Genomic DNA, 27027 nt, shown 5'->3' on the forward strand with positions numbered 1-27027 from the left:
AAATTCAGCATAAGGTTCATTAGTTACTTGTATTACCTTAGATAATTGACCTTGTAAACCTCCATGTCCTTGTAAGGTCTTCCATGCCTTAACTGCATCTACAGCAATTTGTGCGTATACACCAAGATCATATGCAACTTGTTGCTGCTGATACTCATAAGGTCCCTTTCCTAACAACATATCTATATTTCTCTGAGGATAAACAGCTGCTGCATTTTGCGTAGCTGTCTCCTTGCAAAATTCCTCATTGGCAACCTTCCATAACAGGTATTGTCCTCCATTTAGCATAGCTTTACACATATTAGCCCAATCTGCTGGGGTCATGTTCAAGTTGTTAATGGATTCAACCATGCTTACAGTGAAGGGTGCTTGAGGACCATAGGTTGTTACAGCCTCTTTTAGCTGCTTCACTGTTTTGAAATTTAAAGCATGGTGAACTCGCTGCCCTCCTGCCTCAAATACAGGGCATGTTAATATTTGAGATCCTGTCTCAGGATCCCAACTATCAACTGCGGGGGTTGGGGGCCTCCCAACATATGGAGGTGGCCTTGTTAGCTGGACACTTATATCCTCTGGTGATAGAAAGGTGTTAGTAGCAGTCTCCTGTTGTAACTTTCCCACTGATGGCTTATTCTGCTTTACACTTTCTTTCTCTGTCTGACTAGCTTGAGAGGCCTTCTCTTTTACTTGAATATTTCTACTATAACTATAATACAACCCAAGAAGATAACGCCAAACAAAACTGAAACAGAGTGAAACAAAATTGGAACAACAGAAAATCATTATAGCCTTTCTATCCTCCTGAAATGTCCATCCGTCCTTTCTCTCTATCTGTTCCTCAGATGTGAGCGGTTTTTTTCCGTCTCACTCATCTCCAGGGACAGGCAACTTAAAACAAAAGTGAAGCAAAACAAAAGAGGAATCTTAAAATGGCTACCCATCCTCTCGCCCTGCCCTTAGGGGAGAGCAGTTTACCTTATCACTTACCCTCAGTCGTTCCCCGTGCTGCCCACCAAATGCCGCAGTCTGGCTGGGCACAATTCAGGAGGCACTTGTCAAAAGAAACTAACTTTATTTTTAGAACTACAAATGCCAAAACAAAAACAGCTCCTCAGGAAAAACCCTCAGAGCCCAACTGCCACCACCGGCTTCCCACAAGCCTCTCCCAAAACCACCAGCCTCTCCACCTCCCACAATCCTCCTGCTCTTGAGGCTGATTATCTGAGTCGTGTGGGCGAAGCCAAAAAAGTCCCCCAATGAGCAGCTCCGTAGTCTGAAAGGGCAGGGAAACAGCCCAATGAGCATCACCGCAGAGGAGCCAATGAGCTAGAAGTTGCTGGGGCCGCTGTGAGCCAATCATCAGCTGGCAGTCTGAAAGTTTGCTGGGGCCCCTTTGGCTGTGGCTCTCAACAAACTATGAACTTGGCACTGTGGGAAATGGACATGAGGTGAAATAGAAAGGAATAAAAGATTTCTCATGAACAGAGGATGCTAGTTGAGGTCACTCTGCCACAGACTGTCAGGGCACCCTTTGTCTGTTTCTGTGCTCTACTCTAGCAAAGATGGGGACCCCAGAGCAAAGGTGGAAATGGCTACTGGCAATTGAATCCATGGAATAAGGGAGCTTTGATGAAGGGAAAGAGGCCACAGGTAAAGGCCTCATAGGAGCTGGAGTCATGACTGAGTGGCAACTGTAGGGCCCACAATGGGTACACAAACAGTAGAGCCACAGGGTTGCCTAGGATCATGGCCCAGAGAGAGAGATGGAGGAGAAGAGGGTCAACATGAGGATAATGAAAAGGTTCTGGAAGAGAAGAAGAAGAGGTAGAAATGAGGAGAGGTGTGAGGAAGGACTTTGCAGGTTCTAAGACCTTGAGAGGGGACAGCCATGAGTGTGGGTTGGGTTGGGGTTTTGTGTAGGATTAGACTTGACTGTGCATCTGAGCACACAAATAGCCAAAAATCCATACCAGACATTAACAAGCAAATTGAACCAGAAGTTTCTTTTTCTCCACATGAAAGTACCGTTAGGTGGGTTTGGCATGGCATAGCATAGGGACAAGTTGCCACAGTCCTTCTCTCCAGGTATTCTAGCGCTCTGCCTTCAAGGTCCCAGTTGGCATCTCCCACTTTAGGATCACAACACTGTCCATGGAACAGCAAAAGAAGACAAGAGACAAACCTCTCCCTGTAAAATATTGTGCTAAAGTGGATTTAGAGTGGGGCACTCTGATAGACTGTTCAGGTGTAATTCATACATGGGGTTAAGAATAACCACAGTACAGCCTCAGCATGGGCTGCTTGTGGTAAAGAGAATGTTTATCTGGTGTGTACTGAAGAAGAGGAGGAAATTGCGGCATCTGTGTAGGAGAGGATGTCAAAAGTAAGCAAGAGTAGGGGGCACTTGGATTTGAACCAGGGACCTCTTGATCTGCAGTCAAATGCTCTACCCATGAGCTATACCCCCTGCTGCTATGTATGTGTAATAAGCACCTTAAACCTGGATGGCCACTCCCAGGATCTGGAGATGTGCACTTGCTAGTGTTCTGCTATCATACACTTCCTTCTTGCTAGGCCACACCCCTTCCTGTCTATACACCTGTAGGTGTAACCAGCACCTTCCTCCTCCTTAGAACCTGGCTGAGTGTGGGACCTAGAAATGGTGGATATCTGCAGCAGGAACCTCCTTCACACTGAACTAGAGGAGCCAGAGTACAAGAGCTGGCAGCTCAGCAGACGCTTTGGAGGTGGAGGTGGGGGCTGGGATGGGGAAGAGCAAACCCTGGTTTCCCCCTGAGACCTCCTAACTTCCACCCTCTGGGAAGGGACCTAGGGATCCCGTGTGCCTCTAGCAGCTCCCTGCAGCATCTGACTATTGCTTTGATCTTTGCCTTAGTCATCTTCTCACTACTGTGACTCTTTTAGTCAGTTTTTCAACACTGAGATCAAAACACCCGACAGGGAAAATTTTAAAGAGGTAAAGTTTGTGTGGATCTCCTGATTTCAGAGGTTCATTCCATTCCAGCCAGCTCCATTCTGCAGGTCTCCGGGTGAGGCAGAACATCCTGGCAGAGGGTGTAGTGGAGGATAGCAGGTCAGGACATCACTCCAGGAAGCAGAGATTCCCCTCACCATGGATAAAATATACACTCCAAAGGCAAGTCCCTAGTCACCAGGCTCCTCCACCCACCTACCACCTGCTATAGTTATCACCCAGTTAAACTCTATCAGGGGATCAAGGCACCAATAATGTGAAGGCTCTCATAACCCAATCATTTTACCTGTAAACTTTCTTGAATTTTCTCACACATTAGTTTTTGGGGGACACCTCCCATCTAAATCATAATGGTGACCAAAATATCTAACCAGAACTGCTTAGAGGAAGAAAAGTTCATTTTGGATTCCAGTTTTCTGGGCCAAAGATGAGGCAGAACATTATGGAGGAAGAGTGTGGCAAAGGAAATCTGCTCAGTGCATGGTAGGCAGGAAGCAGAGACAGTGATTGAGCCTCCAGGAACTAAATATAACCCCAGTGATGTCTCCAGTGGCCTACTTCCTCCATGTATGCCCCCAGCTGTCTGCAGCTATCCCCTCCCCAGTTAGTCTGTGAAAGTGCTTTATCTATCAAATGAATTGATGCACAGTTTAAGTCCCAGCTTATTTCTTTAGATGGGCAGGCCAAAATTAAGGGTAAGTAGGGGGCACCTGGATTTGAACCAGGGACCTCTTGATCTGCAGTCAAATGCTCTACCCCTGAGCTATACCCCCTGATACTTTTATGGGGCTTCATTATGTCTTTAAGTCCTACAGCAACTCGAAACAACCTGTGACCTGTGAGTCACTATTTCAGAATGGGAGTTCTTGGAAGCTGCCAGCCTGGGTCAAAGGAATCTCATCACCTTGCTGCCTACAAGACAGCCTCCCCTTCTCAGAAGCACTCATCTTGTGTCCTCCCAGCCTCAGGACCAGGTGCAGGCAGCAGCCTGGAGAAGCATTGGCTTCTAGCATGGCCCTCATAGCCAAATCCTGGGCCTCGTGGCAGGTCTCCAACAAAACAAACTCCAGTGGTTGAGGTCTATTCTGACACTCTTGGTGACTGACCAACCTGACTCTTCTGTCCCAATATTCAGTTCAGGGAACTTTCTCAAAAGTAGAATCTACAACGAAATACAACCCTTCCAGCTTCTTCTTCTTTAGCTAATATACACTGAGAATGATGCAGAGTGATACCCTCCAAGAATTACAAGTAATTTAGAAATCTTTAAATATTGGAGGACCAAAAACAATACAGCTCAAGGACCAGGACATGCTCCCAGCAGCTTGGCAGGAGCAGGTGACACAGATGCCAACTGTTTGACTCTAAACCCAGACAGCCTGGGTCCCTGTCCCAGGAACAGGTCAGTTCCCCTCCTTGTGCCTCAGCTGAAATCTGTAAAATGGGGGAGAATAAGAGCCCACACTTGATGGGTAGTTGTGTAGACAAGATGACTTAATCCATAGACAGCACTTCAAACAGCACTGTCACATACTAAGTTCTACGTACTGTTTGCTGAACAAATAGAGTCACAAGGAATTAGCTCCACTCACTGAGTGGAGAAAGAATAAACATTAGAACTCAACCTGCAAAGACCTCACATACGGAACTATTAGAATAAATCAGAGTATCTTCCATTATAAGGAATAGAAGCTGAATTAGGTACAAAAACTATGAACAAATACATATTTTGAGTTAATTGGAGGAGACATTCAAGACATGAAAATTTAATTAGCATGTTTTCATTTTTATTTAGTTTTATTGAAATACAGCTTATTCAGTACTATGTGTAAGTATGTATAGCTTGATGGATTTTTACATTTATGCCTACACATGTAACCACCTGAATTAAATCAAGACACAGGAGGTCTCTAGCACTCAGAGCGTCCTTTGGACTCCTGTTTATTTCCTCCCCCCAGAACCTAACCACTCACCTTCCCGGTGGATGAGTTGGCCTGCTCTGGAGCTGCATCTACATGGAATCAGACACTATATATTCTTTTGAGTCTGGCTTCTTTCACCTTCTCGTGTCAATAAGATCCATTCACATTTGTCCACTATTGAAGTGACTTGTTATTTTTAATTCCTGCTTCCTGTCCCATAGTCTGACTCTACCAGGATTTATTTATCTATCTTACTATCAGTAGACATTTCATTTATTTCTAGAGTGAGGTTATTTTAGTCAGCTTTTTTCACTGTGAAAAAAAGATCCACAAAGAACAATTTAGAGAAGAAATATTTTATTTGGGAACATGGTTTCAGAGGTTCCGTCCATGGTTGGCCAACTCCGTTGTGCAGGTAGAGATGTGGCAGAACATCATGGTGGAAAGGCGTGGCAGAGAAGAGCAGACCAAGACATGGCAGCCAGGAAGCAGAGAGAGAGACAGGCTTATCAACCCTCACACACCTGCCTTTTACACCCAGAACACACTAACATTGTCACTTTGTTGCTTTGCATTGTCTGTCCCTTCTGGCATATGGTCCGCCCCTTACCTTCAAGACCCTGCTGACCCTTGCCATCTCTGCAGAGCTGTCGTGAGACCACACCCAGAGAGCCTGGCTCCGTTCAGGCTCTTCTCTGTCACAGATGAGGTGGCTTTGTGTTGCACATCACTCTTCCTCCCTAGACTGAAATCTCCTAAACAAGGACAGGAGACAAAGTGTCAAGTTAGATTTGGCTCTTCTCTGTATCACTGACTCCAAAGCCAGGCCTTGCTCAGGACAATAAAAATTTAAGGAATTAATTGAGGGGCTTGTCTGCTGACTGCACAGGTCAACAGCCCTCCAGGGTTTTGTTTTCTCACAGATAGAGAAGAGAAGGGGAGGCTGCAGAGAGAGGGCCCCAGAGGCCATGAGGAAGGATTGCAGCAGGAAGAGAAATAGGTCTCTGGTGGGACAGAGTAGCCTTCTGCCTACTGGTCAGCCCTGCCTGCTCAGGATGGTGAAGTCACAGAGTGGTTTCAACACTGGAGAGGCACTCGCTGGAAGGGAATGTTGACTTGCCTGTTGGCTGACAGGGTATGTAATAGCTGGAGCATTAGAGAGACTAAGGCTGGTTCATATCTCCATGCCCACCACTCAACTTATATTATTCATTAAACTGTTGTGAGCCCTGACCCCAGGTAGATGGGAAAGAGGAATGGAAATCACAAACCTTCTGGACCAAAGACAGGCTTTGGTTCTCACTCCTTGTCTGACTTGGGAGTTCATGGCATTCACAGGACCAGGCCTGCTTCTCTAGGGACTCATCTCTCTCCCAGCAGGGCAGCAGATCTGTTTTATTTCCACAAACTAATGCACTATAAATGCCTGCAGTAGACAAGGAAGGACTTAGGCTTTGAAATGGGGAAAAAGGAAGATAAAAAAGCAAAAAATAGGAACACTAGGGGGGCACTGCAGGGTGACTGGGTATCCTGTGGGGCCCATAGGAAGGAAACTTCCACCTGCATCCTGGTAGCTGAGACCCTGAGCAGGCACACAGTTGCCCCAAGCCACCTCCCCTCACCTCTTACACCTCACCCTCTGCCTGTCCCCACCATGCTGTGCCCTATGAGTTCTAAGTGACAGTGAACCATTCTGTCTTCCACACAACAGCTGCCCTTGCACCTTGAACCTCCTCTGAAGTTGTTGCTGCCTGAATTGTCCTGGCCACCTGCAAACAGAGAAGACACCCAGGGAGGGTTGTGCTCTGTGTCCTTAATCTTCAGAACACAGGGAATTCCACTTTCTCCATCAACATGAGAGCCCAGGGCTCTGCATGGGGCTCTGGGAGCACGCAAGGTTCAGCCATAACCTCACTACGACCAATCAGGATTCCATTTCTCTGCTATCGAAAGGGAATTGGAAAGGTGGGTCTTCATCCACTGACCATTAGGTCCGTGGGCAGAAATGGCTGTTGGCTTAAACTATGAGTTTTGCACAGATTTAGGGCTTTTATTACATAAATTGTGCTCTGTAGGAGTATTTCCTAATGTAGTTTGGATCTTAAATGTCTCCTGAAGGCCCATGTGTTCAAGCCTTGGTCCCTGGGGTGGTGTGACTGGGAGGTGTTGGAGCCTTTATATGTGGACCTAGTGGGAGGTCCTCAGGTCACTGGGGTGTTCTTGAGGGAATAGTGGCATCCTGGCCCCTCCCCACTCTCTTTTGCTTTCTGGTCCTGGGGAGAGCGGCACTGGTCTACTACTCACTCCTGCCGTGATGGGCTCCCTCAGCACAGGCCCAAAGCAGCAGGGACAGAAGACCCGGACGTGGAGCCTCCAAGCTAATCTCTCCTCCTTTTCAGTTGGCTATCTCAGGAATGTGTTTTACTAACAGGATTCTGACTAACACACTTGCACAGAGCTATAGGAGGAGAAGTTGTGGTAGTGTGAGAAGAACCATGAACTCCCTTCCTGTTGGAAGCCATCCTGGGCCTAGCACAGCTCCTCTGCCCTGAGAAATAGAGGGACACGCATCCTCCAACAATGGTGGCTTTGTTTCATGATCTTCTCCAAGGACTTGGGTCCTGGAGTCTGGTGTCTGCAATAAGATAAGACCAGAATCTGAGTCTCTAGCAGACTCTCCAAAATAGTTCAGGATAGGAGCCACCCCGTTCCCTCCCTGGAGGGTTAATTTTAAAACTAATTGTGGCAACACATATTGCAGTACTGGACATTGTTCTTAGTGCTTCAAGTTCTCTCTCTCTCTCTCTCTCTCTCTCTCTCTCTCTCTCTCTCTCTCACACACACACACACACACACACACACACACACACACACACAGCATACTATTACCAGAGGAAGGAAACTTCAAGCTGCATCCTGGAAGCTGAGATCCTGAGCAGGCACACAGTTCCCCGAAGCCATCATACTGATTCATAAACTGAGCTCCACTTAATCAGCTCCCATTTTACTGGTTCGAAAACTGAGACTCTGGATATTGGTCAGCTTATCAGAGGTGATCAGACTCATTCACCCGGCAACCATCCTGGAGGTTCTGCTTGGAATCAAAATCAGATACCCCAAGGAAACTTTGAAGGTCTTCCTATTTTGCTGCCAGATGTGGGCAAGGTGCAACTCGTCCTCGAATCCTGAATACAGCACACTGCTTGCACCTGCTCAGCATATGACTTTCAGTGATCAGTGACTGTAACTGAGAAACCTCCTGACATCCACAGGTGTCTTCACCTCCTGGTTGTGCTTGTCCTTGTTAGCACAGTCTCACCCTCACCCCCCAACCTAAGCCTGACAATTAGCGATCTGGGAATGCAGAAACATGTCTCATCACCCAGTGGCCAGCTTTGGGCTAAACCAAGTGCCATTTCTCCTTGACTGTGACCATAGGATGAAGGTGGGGTGTTCGGGGGTGAAAGAGAGGCACAGGGAGGTGGGAAGGGCACTCTAGGTGGCTTCTGAGACCTACTGTGTGTGCACTGTACTCATGAAGTTGGGGACTCCAAGTCAAGTTGGCCTTTGGGCTCTTGGGTGATGATGATATTGGGGTTGGAGGAAGGCCCTAGATATAAAATTAACATCAATGTGGCCTGAAATCGTGCAGATCTGAGAAGAAGGTCTTATGATGGAGGTCTTCCAATGTCACATGGGGCCCACCTAAGAGGTACTGGTAAGTGAGCTACCAAAGTAGTGCATAAACAAGGGGGCACCTGGATTTGAACCAGGGACCTCTTGATCTGCAGTCAAATGCTCTACCCCTGAGCTACACCCCCACTCATGTAGAGCCTCTCATTAGCACCTTTTCATCCTCAGCACCACACCTGGCCACTCTGCATGTTCCAGCAAACTGCCAGCTTTCTCCACTGAAGTCTGCCCTCCCTTCTTTCATCTCCAACCTTAACTGGTCCCATCCCACCTCAGACTGCTGAGAGCACCTGGAATGGACTCCAGTGCTTCTCTAACACACAGTCACCAGACAAGAGCCAGTGACACGGGGTCTTTAGTGGACCCCACACAGCCCAGGGAGAACCTCCCCAAACAAACCCTCATGGAGTTTGGTAAGTGCCTGATCTGTCATCCATGTTGAGGTCACAGAAACAGGGAAGACATTGTCCTTGTTCCTCAAAAAGTCTTAGTAAAAACAGGAGAAAAACCCAGGAACAAAATATTTCCACTGATGTGGCAGGACCCCCTGGGGGTCAGCAGGGACTTCTCACAGAGGTGACAAAGAAGAGTTGCCTGAGGAAGAAGCTGGGCTCCTCAACCCCGCAGACCTCTTATAAGGCTGGATGTCCATGCAACGAGGGAGCCTCCTGGTCACTGCCTTGGAGGACAGTGTGTGACACAGCATGACCAGCCATGCCCTGGAGGAGTCTCTCAGCCTGCCCTCTGCTGTCCCCTTCTGGAGAGGAGGACACAGATGTGGCCAGAGCAGAACCCAGAGCACAAGTGAGCACACTGTGGTTGTGTGCCCAAAAACCCCACATGTAATTGAGACGGAGTCATAATGGAGTCCACATGATGAGGAAGGGCTCTGTTCACCAAACGCTCTGGGCCAGGGGATGATGCCTGGGACACCACTAGGGGTAAGAGCTAAGACGGATGACATGGTCACTATGTGACACCTTGTTCTTCAGGGCTTTAGAAGTTTTCCTCTCTGGCATGTAAAAGAGCCTCCAACAAGGGGGCACCTGGATTTGAACCAGGGACCTCTTGATCTGCAGTCAAATGCTCTACCCCTGAGCTATACCCCCTGCTGCCTAGGAGTGTGCAATAAGCACCCTAAACATGAAAGGCCACACCCTGGATTCTCCTGGAGATATGCACTCGATAGTGTCACCTACTTCCTTCATCCTACACTTTCTTCCTGCTAGGCCACGCCCCTCCCTGTCTCCACACCTGCCTTTCACCTCTACTTAAGACCAGCACCTTCCCCTCTAGTCCCCAGGTGAGGTGGTGGCATTAATGTCATGGATGTCTGCAGCTGGAAACTCCTTCAGACTCAACTAGAAGAGCCAGATTCAAGGAGCCGGCTGCTCAGCAGACCCTGTGGAGGTGAAGGTGGAGCAGGGTTGGGCAAAAGCAAAACTTCATGCTTCTCCCTGAGAACTCCCACGTGAGATCCTCTGGGAACAGAAACTAGGGATGATGTGTTTCTCTGACAAGCTTACTGAGCAATTCTTTTTTTTTTTTTTTTATTGTATTGAACACTGAACCCAGAGGTACTTAGCCACTGAGCCACATCCTCAGCCTTTTTAGATATTTTAATTAGAGACAGGGTCTCACCAAGTTGCTTAGGGCCTCACTAAATTGCTGAGGCTGGCTTTGAACTCAGGATCCTCCTGCCTCAGCCCCTCAAACCCATGGGATTACAGACATGTGACACTGCCCCTGGCTGCTTCCTGAACAATCTGACTCACAGTTTAGAGGTATTAATTTAAACTGTGTCCTTCCATGCTATAGACAGGGGGAAATGACAGTAATTCATCATGCCAAAAAAACCACACCAATTGGAGACGGAGTCACCGTGGAGTCCACATTGATGATGAGGAGCTTCTGTTCACCAAACGCTCTGGGCCAGGGGATAAACTGCCCCTCTGTCTCTCCTCTTCCTCCCCTCTCTCTCTCCATTTTCTCAATCCTTCAAGGTTCACACAGAAGGAGCCTGAAGAGAGGATCCAGCCCACTGAAAGGTAAAGAAGTGAGAGTCCAGAGATCCACAGTCCCTGGAGCATGAACAGGACAGCAGCTGCAAACATGTGGTCCTTATGAATGAAGGGGTCAGCAGGTGACAGCATCTTGAACCAAGGGCTGCCTGCTGTGCAGACAATTGCTTTGCCCTGAGTTATCCCTTGTCCCTGTTCAGACCTCCCTGATTAACACTGTGCCACAGTCAGTGATCCAGGATGGACACTCATACCTCTTCATTCCAGTGAACTAGAGGGAGGTGACCGACCGCAGACAGGCCTCATTCTCACCTGAGCTGGCCTTGTCCTTCCCCATAGACCTATCCCAAAACTTCTAGAAGTCTTCCTGCCCAGCACCCTGCAGCCTCCTCCTCCTCAGCACCTGTGGGGGTCAACAGTTTGCAGAATCTCCGTTCAGACCTGGAACCTTGCTCCTTCCTTCTCTCCGGAGTTTTTCTTTACTTCCCCTCTATTAGGACTCCCCACCTCCTCACACCCCCTGCACATTGCTGCCCTTAGGGGTTCGTCTGGCATTTCCACTCTTTGCTCTCTTCTCCTGTCATGTTCCAGTCCTGGGTTGGAAAGAGACATCTTTCCAGAGAGGTCAGGACCCCAGGCTCCACACCACCAGCTCAGCACAGATGGAGAGACAGGACCAGTCACAGCACCTATGGACTCAGGCACCCTGGGATGCTCAGGCCTCTGGGATGCACTGAAGGGTCAGGGATCTCCTCCTGTGCACCTTCTCCTGGGAGCTACAATTATGGGGGCAAAGAGCACTTTGGAGTGCAAAAATGTAAGGAAAGACCAGTGTCCTCTGAACAGAATGCAGAGGCTGAACACAGTGGCAAGGACATTGGGGGGCTGAGGCCCAGAACCCTTTGTTAATGAATAAGATGACCGGGACAATGACCAAGTGTTTTGTTTTCCCCTTGGGACAGTATTTGATTAGCGACAAGATACAATTCTAATGTATACTAAATCCTTTATAGAACTGCAGTCCCTTTGAAATCTTTCAACAGCAATGATAACACTAATACAAAACCAAGCTCCGAAGACGTCATTGGTAAAGTCTTCCAATTACTATTTAATGAATGAAATCAAGTTTATGCAAACGCCTTCCGAGAATGGAAAAAGGGGAATACTTCCTAATTCACTCTATGAGTCAGCATAACCTTGTTTCTTAATCCTGAGATATCAAGTGTGTGTGTGTGTGTGTGTGTGTGTGTGTGTGTGTGTGTACTTGCACCTGAGTTAGACATTTTCAGGAAGCCAGCTGGGCATTATTAGAAGGATAAGATGCCATGTACAAGCAGGTAGAATTTGTCAACTACTAAGCATGCCCCTAGTCCAGTGTTGCACACAACCAATCTGAGGAATGTGAAGCTGAGCTTTTATCACCCAGCACCAACACTCCTGACACAAGCATCCCAGTGAAGGCGGCTGTGCCAATTTGGCAGCTTGAGTTTCAAGTCTGAGGAGGTCTCCTGACTTCCTCCAAGCTTCACAGGACCCTCACACTCTGAATACGGCTGGGCTTAGGATTTGTCTTGAATTTTCCATTCTCTGTCCTTTGCTCTTCTCTTTTTATAATTCTGATGGGATGATTCATGCAAGAGGTGGGGAAACTGAGCCCAGCCAGACTTGCAATTTGGCGAGGTTGCCTTGTTTTGGGCCATCATAGTCCCTCTCCAGAAAGAGCTGAGCCTTTCCTGCAGTCCTGGGGAAGTCTGTGGTTCCCTCTGCCTGGAGGATTCTGCTGTGGTGCACAGTGCTGTTGGGCTGGGCTGGGCCCCCAGACTGCCCTGTAACAACAGCTGCCCCTGGAAGTTTTGTGCTTTGGTAGAAACTTTATTCCAAGAAGGAATGTCCCTTAAATGTGGAGCCAGGGCTGCTACTGACCTTCAGAATGGATGCCAGCCATGTACATCCATTAATGCCTAGAAGACAAATAAGTAGACCTGGATCCATGCAATCAAAAACTCAGCTACTCCCTACTCCCAGATCCTCAACCCTGAAGATGCCACTGGATTTCTACCATCTTCAATTTCAACCACGGCAGAAAAACGGTTATCCATTCACCCCACTTAGGTTAGGGACCTGCCACCCACTGCAATTGTTCTATCAGCCTCTCCATGTTCCAGAAACACAAACAGTTCTTTCTACCGAAACAGGAAGACCATCCTTGCCTGGGTTTCAGGAAGCTCATAACACCAAGGACAATGTTGGAGAAGGCAGCTCCTGAAGCATTTGGGATCCAAGGGACTTACAACCAGGCTCTAGGGCCTGTAAGGGGCTGGCAGAGAATGTCAAAGCTCTGTCAACTTGGAACGAATTGCCAACTGTCTCTGGTCCTAGCCCCACTCACTCTGTACAAGAGGTGTGAGTCAGGGACACCTGGTGGACCGGAAGTTCCAGGGGAACAAAGGAGCCTTTGACTTGGCTTCTGACCCGCAAGCAGGGCCGTTTCATCACTAGGCTGTCAGCACGTGGACAGATGTTCATGTGGCTGAGTGCACACTGAGGAGACAAGAAGCCAGCAGAAGAGAATCGCCCACCCAAAAGAGGTGGCACAGGCCACAGCAGGACTGAAGGCCTGGTGGAGGGCAGTGACATGGGGCTGCAGGACCATGCTGGGGAGGGGGGGAATGAAGGATTATGAAAAATAACATTCCTGTAAGACAGTCCCCAGGAAAAATGGAAAGACAGACAGTGTGGTTCGGGAGGAGGGAGAGAAATTAGCCAAACATTAAACCTTTCCCAGTAAATCCTTTTCCTGGGTCCTAAAGGGAGGAGGCGATACTGAAAAGTTGGGCCCTGGATTTTTACCCTTTCCCATTGCCGATGAGTCGAAGGAGAAAAGCAAGTAGGTAACAATGGGTCCCAGAAGGAGGAGAAAATCAATGGGGCAGATTTGAGTGTTCACCCCTCAGGATCTGAGTTCCTATCTTTCCTGGTAACAATGATTTCAAACTTTTTACAACTGCCTTGCTGAGTTAAAATTTTAACCTGCACAACTAGTTCCCCGACTGTCCAACTGGCACATCCGCAGTTTCCAATGATCAGTTCACCCTCATTGTAAACTATAAAACTCAGACTCCTTCTGTAACCTGGGGGCCATTTTCATACCCTAAAAACGAGCCCTCCCATGCTTGATTGACTGGCTCCATGGCAGAATAAAGAAAAGCTTGCTGATCCGTTTGAGGTCTGCTTCTGTCCCTGTTATTTGTGTTTTCATAATGTACCAAAACCATGTTGGTTACTTTTGCTTACAGGGAAAAACTCACCCTCTTCTCTCTCCTTGCAGGAAGAATCAGCATTAGAGGACCCGGGAGAGGGAAAGGGTACCATTTTCTGACACAATGTTCAGTAAACAAAAATAAGTGCAGACAGGGAGCATCAGGGCCTGTGCTCCTCAGTCAAGGCCTTACTCAAAACACCCAGTGTTGCCTAATGAGCCTGTTTCAGTGCTGAGTTTTCCTGCTGGAGGGACAGGCCTCCCTATGGCCTCCCCCACCCCCACAGTGCTCTGTCTCCAGATCTGGTCACCTTCTCCTCACCCACAGCTCATCCAGCCTGCCACACCTCCCCACCATCGCTCACCTCCACCCACCTCCATCCACCTGGCCCCTTCCGTGCCTCTAGCCCCGTCTCCTCTGCCCTTCACTCGAGGGCTGGAGGCACCAGCTGCACATCATTGCCGCTCACCCCTGGAATGTCCTTTACAACTATATCATGTTTCAAGTGCCAACATAATTTTCTGCCGTTTAGAATCATTTGATATTAGGATGAACATAAGCAGTCGAATGTGCCCCCCAAAACGTACAGTTCCCAGATTCCTCCTAAGTGCTACCAATCAGCATTACTAGGCACAATCTGGGTTTACTTAAAGTCAGCCAGTCATTCTGATGCAAAGTCAGGCTGGGCAACCCTGAGGCAGTGTGTCCCTCTATCATGTCAACTTTAAAAGTAACTAAGATCTTCAGAAAGACACAGCAGAAGCCCGACTTGTGCCAGACAAGTGACGTTACCAGAAAACATTGGCACAAGAGCTAAGAGGGTGGTGATGAGAGTGACTTCCAAGCAGAAGACTGAATCAAGAAGGACCATTGCAGGTTTGGAAATGGAAGAAACTCCCAGCAGGAGGCACCAGGATTTGAAAGGGGGACCTCTTGTTCTGCAGTCAAATGCTATCCTCCTGAGTTAAGCCCCAGGCACACCTGGGGTTACTCCTCAGCTTATATTTCTGTGTTCCCACACCCAAGAAGTCCATAGCACACTAAAAGTGTCACTCAGTCAACTTGGAAACTGCAGGTGCACCGCAAACTGCCTAAAGACCCCTCTCCTTTGGGCCATGGATTCAACTTCCATTACCCTCAGGACAGTTACTTGTGTCATAGGCTCTTCTATCCATACTAATTACACTAATTGGCCTAATGGGGTAACCTGTACTAATGAGGTGGGGGTCCCCAAGACAAGGTGGCCTTGGGGCTCTTGGATGATGACAGTGGGTTTGAGGAGGTACACCCTATACATAAAATGGGTAAGAGTGTGGCCCCAGATCATGGGGCTCTGAAAAGTGGGATCTAAGGTGGTTTCTAGGAAGCAACGAGATAGCAACACAAAGATATAGCGCTGCGGATTCTGTGGGCTCCTGCCAGCTGTGCAATCACTGTACACAGTGCTGAATTCTGGGTTTGAGATGGGGGAAGGAAGCGGTCCAGTTCAGTTCTCCACACCAGTCAGACCACAGAGGAGGCCAGTGGCCACCATCTTGGAGAGATGACGTCATCATCCCTGTTTTCGACTGATCGCAGCTCATTCGACTATAGAACAGGTAATTTCAGGCTGCCATTCGCCTGCGTCTCGCAGACAAATTACTCAGGCTCAGTGCTAAAGAACCCACAGAAACTGCTTCTTGGAGCCTGCTCCTATCAGAACATACACCGAGCTGGAGTGACCGAATTCTGGCTCCCGGAACTGCTCTGGCCCAGGGCTAAAGAACTCGCAGAAACTGCTTCTCAGTCCAGATCCTGCTGAATACTGTGGAGGCCAAAGGGGCAGAGCAGAGCAGCCGCCTGCGCCCAGAACAGCCCCAGCGACCCGCCTGCGTGGTATCACTTCACCCCAACTGCAGTAGGGGCCGAGCAGAGCCACCGCCCGTGCCCAGAATAGGCCCAGCGGCCCGCCGGCGTGGTAGACACGGCACACCAATTGGAGTAGGGGTAGAGCAGAGCCGCCGCCCATGCCCAGAACAGGCCCAGTGACCCGCCGGCGCGGTAGACACATCATCCCAATTGGAGTAAGGGCAGAGCAGAGCCGCCGCCCGCGCCTGCAAGGTAGGCAGACCTGCGACCAACCGGCAGAACAGGCCTAGGGGTCCGCGGGTGTGGTAGACACATCACACCAACTGGAGGAGGGTCAGAGCAGAGCCGCCGCCCGCGCCGACAAGGTAGGCAGACCTGCAACCGACCGGCAGAACAGACCCAGTGGCCCGCCAGCGTAGTAGACAGATCACCCCAATTGGAGGAGGAGCACAACCGCTGCCCGCCCTGCAAGGGAGACTTTTCAACTATACAAGAGCAATATAAATATATAGGGGGAAAATTTCAAAAACACAACAGTTTCACCAAGCAGAAAGAAACGCGAGCAGTATGAAACGACAAGGAAAGAAAGGACCACAAGCAATGCAGGTCAACTCAACTTTAGAAGAGGTAATAGCTGCAGCAGATGGAATGTCAGATAAAGAATTCAGGATATACATGCTTCAGATGATCTGGAGTCTCAAGGAAGAAATTAGACAGCAAAATCAGACAATGAAAGATCACTTCGACAATGAATTACATAAACAAATCCAAGAAGCAAAAGATCAACTATACAGGGAGATAGAGGTAATAAAAAACAAACAAACAGAAATCCTAGCAATGCAGGAAGCAATAAACCAACTTAAAAACTCAATTGAGAATACTACCAGCAGAGTAGAACACTTAGAAGATAGAACATCAGACAATGAAGACAAAGTATTTCAACTTGAAAAGAACATAGACAGCTCAGCAATTTCTTTCTCAACTGCTAAGAAACCATGAGCAGAACATCCAAGAAATATGGGATAACATAAAGAGACCAAACTTAAGAGTCATTGGGATACAGGAAGGCATAGAGCTCCAAACCAAAGGAACAAACAATCTATTCAATGAAATAATATGAGAAAACTTGAAGAATGAGACAGAATCCCAAATCCTAGAAGCCTACAGGACGCCGAATGTGCAAAATCATAAGAGATCCACACCTAGACACATTATAATGAAGATGCCCAGCATACAGAATAAGGAGAGAATTTTAAAAGCTACAAGAGAAAGGAAGCAGATTACATTTAGGGGTAAACCAATCAGGATAACAGCTGATCTTTCAACACAGACTCTGAAAGCTAGAAGATCCTGGAATAACATATTTCAAACACTGAAAGAAAACGGGTTCCAACCAAGAATCGTGTATCCAGCAAAATTAAGCTTCAGGATGGAAGATGAAATTAAAACCTTCCACGATAAAAGTTAAAAGAATTTGCAGCTAGAAAACCATCTCTTCAAAACATCCTTGGCAAAACATTTCAGGAAGAGGAAATGGAAAATAACAATGAAAACCAACAGTGGGAGGTAGGACAGTAAAGGGGGGAAAATAATCAAAGAAGAAAACAAATCAGGTTTAGTAACATTAATAAACAAATATGGCTGGAAGAACAAACCATATCTCAATAATAACCCTAAATGTTAATGGCTTAAACTCACCAATTAAGAGACACAGGCTAGTTGAATGGATCACAAAACAAGACCCAACAATATGCTGCCTACAGGAGACGCATTTGATAGGAAAAGATATACATAGACTGAAGGTGAAAGGTTGGGAAAAATCATATCACTCATATGGACTGCGGAAACAAGCAGGAGTGTCCATACTCATATCAAATAAAATAGATTTCAAGCCAAAGTTAATCAAAAGGGATAAAGAGGGACACTACATACTGCTCAAGGGAACCATACATCAACAAGACATAACAATCATAAATATATATGCCCCAAACAACGGTGCAGCTATGTTCATCAAGCAAACTCTTCTCAAGTTTAAGAGTCTAATAGACCACCATACAATAATCATGGAGACTTCAACACACCTCTCTCACCACTGGACAGATCTTCCAAACAAAAGTTAAATAAGGAAACTATAGAACTCAATAACACAATTAATAGCCTAGACTTAATTGACATATATAGAATATACCACCCAACATCAAGCAGTTACACTTTTTTCTCAGCAGCACATGGATCCTTCTCAAAAATAGATCATATATTATGTCACAGGGCAACTCTTAGACAATATAAAGGAGTAGAGATTATACCATGCATCTTATCTGATCAAAATGGAATGAAACTGAAAATCAATGATAAAAGAAGGAAGGAAAAATCATGCATCACTTGGAGAATGAACAATAGGTTACTGAATGATCAATGGGTTATAGAAGACATCAAGGAGGAAATTAAAAAATTCTTAGAGATAAATGAAAACACAGACACAACATATTGGAATCTATGGGACACATTGAAAGCAGTTCTAAGAGGAAAATTCATTGCTTGGAGTTCATTCCTTAAAAAAAGAAAAAACCAACAAATAAATGATCTCATACTTCATCTCAAAATCCTAGAAAAAGAAGAGCAAAACAACAGCAAAAGAAGTAGAAGGCAAGAAATAATTAAAATCAGAGTTGAAATTAATGAAATCGAAACAAAAGAAACAATTGAAAAAATTGACAAAACTAAAAGTTGGTTCTTTAAAAAATAAATAAAATCGACAGACCCTTAGCCATGCTAACGAAGAGAAGAAGAGAGAGAACTCAAATTACTAGAATATGGGATGAAAAAGGCAACATCACAACAAACACTTCAGAAATACAGAAGATAATCAGAAATTATTTTGAATACTTATACTCCAATAAAATAGAAGATACTGAAGGCATCGATAAGTTTCTTAAGTCATATGATTGAGTCAGGAGGATATAGACAACGTAAACAGACCAATATCAATTGAGGAAATAGAAGAAACCATCAAAAGACTACCAACTAAGAAAAGCCCAGGACCAGATGGGTATACAGCAGAGTTTTACAAAACCTTTAAAGAGGAACTAATACCAATACTTTTCAAGCTATTCCAGGAAATAGAAAAAGAGGGAGAACTTCCAAATTCATTCTACAAGGCCAACATCACCCTGATTCCTAAACCAGACAAAGACACTTCAAAGAAAGAAAACTACAGACCAATATCTCTAATGAACCTAGATGCAAAAATCCTCAATAAAATTCTGGCGAATCAGATTCAAAAACATCAAAAAAATTGTGCACCATGATCAAGCAGGATTCATCCCTGGGATGCAAGGCTGGTTCAATATATGGAAATCAATAAATGTTATTCACCACATCAATAGACTTAAAAATAAGGACCATATGATCATCTCGATAGATGCAGAAAAAGCATTCGACAAAGTACAGCATCCCTTTATGTTCAAAACTCTAGAAAAACTAGGGATAACAGGATCTTACCTCAACATTGTAAAAGCAATCTATGCTAAGCCTCAGGGTAGCAACATTCTGAATGGAGGAAAATTAAAGGCATTCCCTCTAAAATCTGGAACAAGACAGGGATGCCCTCTCTCACCACTTCTGTTCAACATAGTTCTCGAAACACTGGCCAGAGCAATTAGACAGACGAAAGAAATTAAAGGCATAAAAATAGGAAAAGAAGAACTTAAATTATCACTATTTGCAGATGACATGATTCTATACCTAGCAGACCCAAAAGGGTCTACAAAGAAACTATTAGAGCTAATAAATGAATTTAGCAAAGTGGCAGGATATAAAATCAACACGCATAAATCAAAGGCATTCCTGTATAACAGCGACAAATCCTCTGAAATGGAAATGAGGAAAAACACTCCATTCACAATATCCTCAAAAAAATAAAATACTTGGAAATCAACCTAACAAAAGAGGTGAAAGACTTATACAATGAAAACTACAGAACCCTAAAGAGAGAAATAGAAGAAGATCTTAGAAGATGGAAAAATATACCCTGTTCATGGATAGGCAGAACTAACATCATCAAAATGGCGATATTACCAAAAGTTCTCTATAGGTTTAATGCAATGCAATCAAAATCCCAATGGCATTTCTTGTAGAAATAGAGAAAGCAATCATGAAATTCATATGGAAAAATAAAAGACCCAGAATAGCAAAAACAATGCTAAGCAGGAAGTGTGAATCAGGTAGTATACCGATACCAGATTTCAAACTATACTACAGAGCAATAGTAATAAAAACAGCATGGTACTGGTACCAAAACAGGTGGGTGAACCAGTGGTATAGAATAGAGGACACAGAGACCAATCCACAAAATTACAACTATCTTATATTTGATAAAGGGGCTAAAAGCATGCAATGGAGGAAGGATAGCATCTTCAACAAATGGTGCTGGGAAAACTGTAAATCCATATGCATCAAAATGAAACTGAATCCCTTTCTCTCACCATGCACAGAAGTTAACTCAAAATGGATCAAGGAGCTTGATATCAAATCAGAGACTCTGCGTCTGATAGAAGAAAAAGTTGGCTACAATCTACATACTGTGGGGTCAGGCTCCAAATTCCTCAATAGGACACCCATAGCACAAGAGTTAATAACTAGAATCAACAAATGGGACTTACTCAAACTAAAAAGTTTTTTCTCAGCAAAAGAAACAATAAGAGAGGTAAATAGGGAGCCTACATCATGGGAACAAATCTTTACTCCTCACACTTCAGATAGAGCCCTAATATCCAGAGTATACAAAGAACTCAAAAAATTAGACAATAAGATAACAAATAACCCAATCAACAAATGGGCCAAGGACCTGAACAGACACTTCTCAGAGGAGGACATACAATCAATCAACAAGTACATGAAAAAATGCTCACCATCGCTAGCAGTCAGAGAAATGCAAATCAAAACCACCCTAAGATACCATCTCACTCCACTAAGATTGGAAGCCATTAGGAAGTCAAACAACAACAAGTGCTGGCGAGGATGTGGGGAAAAGGGTACACTTGTTCATTGTTGGTGGGACTGCAAATTGGTGCAGCCAATTTGGAAAGTAGTATGGAGATTTCTTGGAAAGCTGGGAATGGAACCACCAGTTGACCCAGCTATTCCCCTTCTCGGTCTATTCCCTAAAGACCTAAAAAGAGCATGCTACAGGGACACTGCTACATCGATGTTCATAGCAGCACAATTCACAATAGCAAGACTGTGGAACCAACCTAGATGCCCTTCAATAGATGAATGGATTTAAAAAATGTGGCATTTATACACAATGGAGTATTACTCTGCATTAAAAAATGACAAAATCATAGAATTTGGAGGGAAATGGATGGCATTAGAGCAGATTATGCTAAGTGAAGCCAGCCAATCCCTAAAAAACAAATGCCAAATGTCTTCTTTGATATAAGGAGAGTAACTAAGAACAGAGTAGGGATGAAGAGCATGAGAAGAAGATTAACATTAAACAGGGATGAGAGGTGGGAGGGAAAGGGAGAGAGAAAGGAAATTGCATGGAAATGGAAGGAGACACTCAGGGTTATACAAAATTACATACAAGAGGAAGTGAGGGGAAAAGGAAAAATAATACAAGGGGGAGAAATGAATTACAGTAGAGGGGGTAGAGAGAGAAGAGGGAGGGGAGGGGAGGGGAGGGGGGATAGTAGAGGATAGGAAAGGCAGCAGAATACAACAGACACTAGTGTGGCAATATGTAAATCAGTGGATGTGTAACCGATGTGATTCTGCAATCTGTATACGGGGTAAAAATGGAAGTTCATAACCCACTTGAATCAAAGTGTGTAATATGATATGTCAAGAACTATGTAATGCTTTGAACAACCAACAATAAAAAAAATTAAAAAATAAAAAAAGAAGAAGGAAGTCTCCAGGGGCTGGTCAAGGAAGCAGAGCCTCGACTTCAAGAACTCTGTCACTCATACCAAGGAATCTGGATTTCATCCATGAATTGTCCTAGACATCCCAACACTTTGAGGTCTAGTCTATGTCTCCGAGACAACCTCTTTCATCTCGAAGCTGTTCATTCATCCTCCCTTTTGAAATGTGTGGTCATCATACTTGTTGCCTGTTGATATGGAAAGAAGATGTCCTAGTTGGGCACACATTATTGGGGCAGTGCCTTTTGCATCTCTGTTCCAGAGCCAAATTGATGTCTCTCAAATTTCGATTTGGAAAAAATACTGCTCATATTCATATGAGCAGTATGACATAATTCTGCTGCTTCTGCTGCTACCACAGACCCCCAAACTTTCAGGAATTTAAAATATGGCAAGTTTTTCCCAATTCGCAGACCTCAGACTCAAGTTTGCAAAATAAAGGACGATTCTATAATATTTCCCTCATTAAAAAAAATTTAAAAATAAGGTGGTTTCTATAAACTCCAAGAATTAGAGATCTCCCAATATCACTCAGAGTCCACCTAAGAGGTACTGGTTAAGTTATCTATCAAAACAGTATAAAAACAAGCGGGATTTGAAACAGGGACCTCTTGATCTGCAGTCAAATGCTCTACCCCTGAGCTCTACCCCCACTTAAGCAGAGCCTCTCATTAGCACCTTTTCATCCAGGGCACCACACCCCGGCCACCTGTGATGCAGTTTTCTCTGCATGTTCTAGTAACTGCCAGTTTTCTCCACCAAAGTCTGCCCTCCTCTCTTTCATCTCTGGCCTTGACTAGTCCCTCTCAGCTCCTCTCCCACCTCAGACACAGGTGGAACCACCTTTGCACCTGGAAAGCACACCTGATCCCAGCATTTCCCTAAGTCCACACACAGTGATCAGACAAGAGCTGCTGGGCCTGGTCTTCAATGAACCTCACACACAGCCCAGGGAGAGCCTCCGCCATCCTCCAAGGCCTCAAAGAGGGGGCTTGTTATTTCACTCCATCACTCGTTCCCTCAACACACAGTCATGGAGCTTGTGAGGTACTAGACACTGACATCCACGTTGAGGTCACAGAGACAGGGTACTTGTCCCTAGAGAGCCATAGTAAAAAAAAAGAGACAAACCCAGGAACAAAATGTTTCTACTGAGGTCTCAGGGAGAAAGGAGGCCCTGTTCACGCATCAGGTGGGGCTTCCTAAAGAGCTGACAAGAGGATTTGCCTAAGTAAAGCTGGGCTCCTCCACACCACAGACCTCAGAAGGTTGGGTGTCATGCAGTGAGGGAGCCTCATGGTCGTTGCTTTGGAGAACAGCCTGTGCCACAGAATGACCAGCCATGACCTGGAGGAAGCTTACAGTCTGCCCCACTACTGTGTCCTTTTGGAGAGGAGGACATAGATATGGCCTAAGTAGGATACAGAGAACAAGTGGTATGTACTTACGTTCATGCCTGTGACACTGCAGGCGGATAAGAGCTTATATAGATGACGTGGGTCATCATGTGACTCCTTGTCCTTTACTACTTCAGAAAATATTATCTCTGGCATCTAAAAGATGATTCTAGCAAGGGGGCACCTGGATTTGAACCAGGGACCTCTTGATCTGCAGTCAAATGCTCTACCCCTGAGCTATACCCCCTGCTGATATATATGTGTAATAAGCACCTGAAACCTGGATGGCCACTCCCAGGATTCTCCACCTGGAGAGGTGCACTAGCTAGTGTATGCCTTCATATGCTTCCTTCCTGCTAGGCCATGCCGCTTCCTGTCTACCCGCTTCCTCCCTAGAACCTGGCTGAGGCAGAAGCATAAAAGCCATAGATATCTTAAGCTACAACCTTCTTTACACTCAACTAGAGGAACCAGACCATAAGAGCTGGCTGCTCAACTGACCCTTTGGAGATGAGCGTGGGGCCCAGAATGGCCAAAAGCAAACATTCTTAGTTCCTCCCTGAGAACTCTTAACCTGACCCTCTGAGAAGGGGAACAAGGTACCACGTGTGCATCTAGCAGCACCGTGTGGGATTCTGACTCACTGACAGTTTGGAGGTGCTCATTTAATTTGCACCTATGTGAGTCTACTCTTCATCACTGTGACCAAAATACCTGACACAAAAAAACTTATAGAAAGAAAAGTGTGTTTAAGGCTCCCAGTTTCAGAGGTGCGATCTGTGATCATATGACTGAAGTGTTCTAGGCCTTAGCAGAACATCATGGGAGAAGATCATGGTGCAGGAAAGATGCTGGCTCGTGACAGCCAGAAAGCAGAGACAGCAAGGGAGGCACCAGGGACAAAGTACAAACCCAAGGTCACGTCCCAAATCATCACTTCCTTTTGCCTCACCACAATGCCTAGAGTCAGATTCTTCAGATTATTAATTATTAAATGGATTTATCCACTGACTGTATTATAGCACTCAGAATCAAAATTTTCACCTCTGAAGATTCCTGCACTAAAACTGGAGATTTTGGGGGATGCAAGAGATCCAAACCATGACGGTGTCCTTTTATGCTGTAGATCTGGAAAAAAAAGACATTAATCCATCATGCCCATGCAACACACACCTGACTGGAGACGGAGTCACAGTGGAGCCCACATTGATGATGAGGGGCTTCTGTTCACCAAATGCTCTGGGCAGGGATGAACTGCCCCTCTGTCTCTCCTCTTCCTCCCCTCTCTCTCTCCATTTTCTCAATCCTTCAAGGTTCACACAGAAGGAGCCTGAAGAGAGGATCCATCCCAATGAAAGGTGAAGAAGTGGGAGTCCAGAGTCCCACAGCCCCTGGAGCATGAACAGGACAGCAGCTGCAAACATGTGGTCGGTATGTTTAGGAGGGGCCAGCAGGTGACAGCATCTTGAACCAAGGGCTGCCCACTGTGCAGACAATTGCTTAGCCCCAAGTTATCCCCGAACCCCTGTTCAGTCCTCCCTGATTAACACGGAGCCACCGGCAGTGATTCAGGACAGACTTTCATGTCTCTTTGTTCTAGAGAACTGGAGGGAAGTGACTGCCCTCACTCGGACAGACCTCATTCTCACCTTGAGCTGGCCCTGTCCTTCCCCAGAGACCTGTGTTACCACACCCAAGAATTCCACGGGACACTAGAAGTTTCACTCATTCTTAGTCAACTATGGAAACTGTAGATGCACCACAAACTGAGTAGAGACCCTTCTTCAGGCCATGGGTTCATCTCTCATTTCCCAGAGGACGTTCGCTTGTCTCATGGGCTCTTCTTCTACCCATCCCGATTGCAGACACAATCTGAATTCCCTCCATACACTGAAGTCCCCTTCTCTCCCCTCACCCAGTAAAATCTGATGGGGCAAGTGTAGGGGTCGTGCTGTTAGTCAGCCACTTCCACAATACTGCTTCACAACTAATATCCCCCAAATCTCATCATGCAAAATAAGTATTTATTCTCATGTGCTTAGATTGGCAGATTGGATGTCATTCAGTTGGTCTGGGCTGGGCTCTGATGGCTCTGCTTCAAGCTGTGGCTCCTCTGCACCTGGTCTCTCTTGTGAATTAGGTTCATGTTTGGGCCATGAATATTTATTCTGGGGTCCTGGCTGCAAGAGTGACAGGGTGCTTACTGACAGGGTGCTCTTTCATAACAATGACAGAAATGTAAAAGGCCAAGTCCAGCTACCTGTGGAAGCAGATTTTAAGCCTCTGCTTGTGTCACATACAGCTTATTAGCTAATGCAAGTCACAGGACCGAGCCCTAATCCAAAGACACAGAAGCAAGTTCCATCTTTAATTGAAGATCTGAAAAGATTCTTAGCACAGGGCCAGATACAGGAATAATCAAGGGTCTGAACCTAGAGATTCTACAACCATGGTCTTCCCTCTGGGTTAGAGGGAACATGTAAAATATACTCACCTCTATCCCAGGCCCCAGGGCCTCATCCAATGAATCTGAGTTTTCCAAATGCTCTCAGAAATCCGTACTGCGCATCTTGAAGCTCCAATGGCCGATTTCCGCCCAGCAGGCGGGCAGAGTGTTCATGCCCTCACGTGGCAGCAGGACAGCCTCAGGATCAGCCTTTGATCTCCTTTTTAGTTGGTTCACTAATTCAGTGACGAGAGATTAGAGATCCTCGTGATATAATCAGAAGCCTCCTGTGTTTGGGCTGCAGGAGAACCACACACACTGTGAGATGCTGGAGCTGTTTACTCACAAACCAACTCGACTTTCATACCAGGTACCATGCACACCCCTCTCATTGGCTTGAGGATCTCTTGCTTGTTACCCTACTCCTGGTCCAGCCAGGGCACTTCATTAGAGAGGAGCCCACCTCAGGAACTCCCACATCAGAAACACCGAGGACAATGGTGGGCAGGATGGGAAGGAGCTCGAAGCCCCAGGGAACTCTACAGATCCTGGCTCAAGTGTGCTGGGTGAGAGAAGCCAAGGGCCAGGACCTCAGCCAGCCGGTCAGGGAGCTATCCGCACCTCCACTGTGAACACTGGCCAGAGTCCCTGGCCCCAGTGCCAGTGCAGAGCTCTGTCACCTCCAGATGAGCCCTACATCTAGCCTCCCTCTCTGTATAATTACTCAGCAATCACGGTCTTACCTGGGTACACAGTTGGCAAAACTTAAGTCGTTAGCAGTTGTGCTGGGTGATTTCATATGTCTCCCTGGGTGGGCTCTGGTGGGCAGAAGTTCAACTAAACCCCCATGGGATGTTGCTGTGAAGGCATTTCTAATTAACATGTGCATGTGGTTAATGCTTAAATTGGTAGAATTTGGGTAAAGCTCATTAACACTGTAAAGTAGACAGGCTCCTGAAATCGGCTGAGCCTTAAGAGAAAAATACTAAATGAAATAGGAATTAATAGAGGAGTGAAAGGAAGTGAAGTAGAGGAAGGAGAATGGGAGCCAGAGGGAGGACAGGAGGAAAAGGGGGCTCATGAACTGAAACCGACTTCCATGCACGTAAATCCGTCAGGACGAACTGAACTACTACACATGAATATAAAATCCTAATTAAAAACCTGAGGTTCCCAAGGAAGAGGAAATTGTGCTCTGAGCTCTCAGACTGTCTTCAGATTCAAGCTGCCATGTGAGTTCTTCCTGGGTGCCCAGATTGTGGGATCTCCATGCAGAAATCAGACTTGTCTCCCCCACACCTGTGTGGCGAATTCCTTCAAGTCTGTCTCTGCAAGTGAACACACACGTTCTGTTTTCTCTGGAGAGCTGTAACTAACACACACCCATGTGCAGGGGAGGACACATCTGACACTTTGTCATCCTCAACCAGAGACTCAACTCTGTCTTACACCCTGGAATCCATGAGCACTTAGTAGGTCTTGAAAACACAGGATTTATTTAGATTGACAGGTGTCGGG

The 27027-nt window shown here is 46.1% G+C and overlaps 1 long non-coding RNA gene and 5 other non-coding genes across 8 annotated transcripts; all 6 read right to left on the reverse strand.

The window, feature by feature from the left end:
* Nucleotides 1-2395: 2395 nt before the first annotated feature.
* Trnac-gca (transfer RNA cysteine (anticodon GCA)) lies at nt 2396-2467 on the reverse strand. Its single transcript has one exon. It is a non-coding gene; the product is annotated as a tRNA-Cys (tRNA).
* A 1229-nt stretch (nt 2468-3696) lies between these two features.
* Nucleotides 3697-3768, reverse strand: Trnac-gca (transfer RNA cysteine (anticodon GCA)). Its single transcript has one exon. It is a non-coding gene; the product is annotated as a tRNA-Cys (tRNA).
* A 1489-nt stretch (nt 3769-5257) lies between these two features.
* On the reverse strand, nt 5258-25771 carry LOC110598268 (uncharacterized). Of its 3 annotated transcripts, none has more exons than XR_002484117.3 (4): nt 25558-25771; nt 24237-24477; nt 6189-6343; nt 5258-5672 (listed from the first exon to the last, which is right to left on the reverse strand). It is a non-coding gene; the product is annotated as an uncharacterized LOC110598268 (long non-coding RNA). The 3 variants fall into 3 exon arrangements; XR_013435493.1 differs by having other exon boundaries at nt 24237-24454; nt 25558-25769; XR_013435494.1 differs by having other exon boundaries at nt 24237-24393; nt 25558-25765.
* Nucleotides 8667-8738, reverse strand: Trnac-gca (transfer RNA cysteine (anticodon GCA)). Its single transcript has one exon. It is a non-coding gene; the product is annotated as a tRNA-Cys (tRNA).
* Trnay-gua (transfer RNA tyrosine (anticodon GUA)) lies at nt 9648-9719 on the reverse strand. The gene has a single exon. It is a non-coding gene; the product is annotated as a tRNA-Cys (tRNA).
* On the reverse strand, nt 23239-23310 carry Trnac-gca (transfer RNA cysteine (anticodon GCA)). Its single transcript has one exon. It is a non-coding gene; the product is annotated as a tRNA-Cys (tRNA).
* Nucleotides 25772-27027: the final 1256 nt, after the last annotated feature.

Source organism: Ictidomys tridecemlineatus, chromosome 2, assembly GCF_052094955.1.
Source record: "Ictidomys tridecemlineatus isolate mIctTri1 chromosome 2, mIctTri1.hap1, whole genome shotgun sequence".
Taxonomy (NCBI): Eukaryota; Metazoa; Chordata; class Mammalia; order Rodentia; family Sciuridae; genus Ictidomys; species Ictidomys tridecemlineatus.